General features: G+C 45.2%; 1 pseudogene; it reads right to left on the bottom strand.

Annotated features, from left to right (window-relative positions):
- Nucleotides 1-755: 755 nt before the first annotated feature.
- LOC112255160 lies at nt 756-2,239 on the bottom strand (annotated as a pseudogene).
- Nucleotides 2,240-2,592: the final 353 nt, after the last annotated feature.

Here is a 2,592-nt window from a genome sequence, read left to right as displayed (position 1 = left end):
CCGGGTTTGGCCGGTGAAGGCCATCATTCTAAGTAAGAATTTTAACTGACTTGCCTATTTTAATAAAAGGTTAAATAAAAATGTAAAAAATGATAATAAATATATACATTTGTGAACAGCCATCCACAACAACCACAATCCGTAAGGTGCAAATAAGTAAATGAGAGAGTAGCAATGTGATTCACATCAATGCGCTATGTAGATGTCAATAATAAGTGATAAGGTATTGCCTGTAGACGACACCACTGCTGTCATCCTTACCGCTAAGCGTTTATTCAAGTTGGATCATCTTTGGATGCCGACAGCAGTCGCACCATTGGAAGACATAGCTTGAACTGTAGCCTACAAAAGCCTATTCCTGCTCTTTTTCCGCGATCCATCAAACACATTTGCTGTGTCATCAGTGGTCTCTGACTTGTGGTCAGACTCGCTCAGGTAGAACCTACTTAAACTTGCAACACTTTTTTTCGATGCTGATTAGAATGTCATTGAGAAAACAGAAAGGTGTCCTCAAACAATTTCTCGCAAACATCCTTTCTGAATTGAAAATTAATCCAAGAAGTAATCTAGATTTTCAAAAGTATATGTAATCTGATTACAATATTTTTGCTGGTAACGTAGCGGATTAGTTTTCATGTAATCCGTTACTCCCCAACCCTGTCCATTAATCAATCAAACAACACATATTCTATACCAGTGACAAAGACTGGTATCAGGTTACAAGGAAAGTGTGTTGTTGTGTGTACTCACCCAAGAACGTGTCTGCTGAGCTGGTGGACTGGGAGGATAGTGATGTGCGGAAGCCCCGCCCACTGGAGGGGATGATGGTTGATTGACAGATGAAACTCTCCACCACATTGGCTGATTCCCCTGTCTCTCTCTGAGAGTCGGCGCTGGATAGGTCAGTCACATTATCTGTACACACAGCCCTCCTATCTTGAGAAATTGAAGCTCAATTCAGGATCACAATGTAATTGTAGGTTGAAAATATTGTTAATCAATGTGTGTGAGCGTGTGCCTGCGATACAGAGGTGTTCTTGGTCACGATGTATGTGTATGACTGTCTGACCTTACTGCCCTCCCACAACTCCACCACCGTTGTTCTCTTCCTGTTTATATCCTACACACAGTGATGTCATTTCCTTTACACATTCAAAAGTAGTTTACACATGTCCAACTATTTTCCAGTTGCCAATTACAAAAGTCATATTAAAGGAATAGAAATGCCCACACACTTGTGTATATGCTACTGTGTAGTTTGCAGTGAGTGTGGGTTTTTCTTTATCTTGTGCTGTTCTCACCATCATAAAGTACAGCTCACAGTCAGCTGAACACACCATGTCAAACTCAAAGATGATATGGTTAAACTCTGTCCCTACACCACTTGTTACTGAGGCCTGAGGATCGACACACACACAAATTAAGAGAGAGCAAGAAGGAGAGGGGAAGAGAGCGAGAGACAGTGACAGACAGATTGAGGTTAACAGACTCACTTGAAGCCAGGTACGTGGAGGTTGAGGATGAGGTAGTCATTATCAGAGCCCCGTGCGCCACTGCAGATATGATTCCCCACTACCTCCCAACCTGAGGGAGATACATACATATCAGAACAGATACACACACACACACACACAACAGGGTCTTCCCTGACTAACTCAAATGTGTCTCATGGCCCACCTATGCATTTTGCTGAAGGCAGAGGTACCCAACCCTCCATCTGGAGAGATAGTGTCTCTTTATTCTTATCCTGCAGTTAAAGCCTGCATATCAGCAGCTTTCCAGGAGGGTTGTTCCTCTTACCCCATAGCCTAAGAGGAACATGTCAACAACAGTAAAGAGCAACAGTGCCCTCTAGACCTCAGCGAGTGCAGCTGCACCAACCCACCGTTAATACCGTCACACTTGGAGCTTCTCACGTTGATGCAGGACATCTTCATGTTGGCTGGTACAACATACCACCACTTAAACTGATAACCTACAGCAGGCTCAGTACCTGCCAGACATGACTCACACACTGGGAGAGAGAGAGAATGGGGAGAGGAGAGGGAGAGAAAGAGATCAACATTTTGGAAATCAAACCTAAATAAAAACCAACGCCCATTGGGAAAGCAGAAAGGGCTATTTTGTTAGCTTTGACCCCATCAGAGAATGTCCCAGGGGGGCAGGGAGAGCAGGTAGCTGTGTTGTTGTTACAGAAACCGGGGTTGCAGGGGGGCATGTCTCACGGTGAGACGCCTAAGACAGCGTTACAGGGAGACAGGATGGACAGCTGATCGTCCTCATTAGTCCGCATTAGTGGCAGACCACGTGTAACAACACCTGCACAGGATCGGTACATCTGAACATCACACCTGCAGGACAGGTACAGAATGGCAACAACAACTGCCCGAGTCACACCAGGAACGCATAATCCCTCCATCAGTGCTCAGCCTGTCCTCAATAAACTGAGAGAGGCTGGACTGAGGGCTTGTAGGCCTGTAGTAAGGCAGGTCCTCACCAGACATCACCAGCAACAACGTTGCCTATGGGCACAAACCCACGGTCTCAGGACCAGACAGGACTGGCAAAAAGTGCTCTTCACTGACGTGTTGC

This window comes from Oncorhynchus tshawytscha, linkage group LG19 (genome assembly GCF_018296145.1).
Source record: "Oncorhynchus tshawytscha isolate Ot180627B linkage group LG19, Otsh_v2.0, whole genome shotgun sequence".
In the NCBI taxonomy this organism is placed as follows: domain Eukaryota; kingdom Metazoa; phylum Chordata; class Actinopteri; order Salmoniformes; family Salmonidae; genus Oncorhynchus; species Oncorhynchus tshawytscha.
The sequence above is the reverse complement of the archived record's forward strand: the minus strand, read 5'-3'. Positions and strand labels throughout refer to the sequence as shown.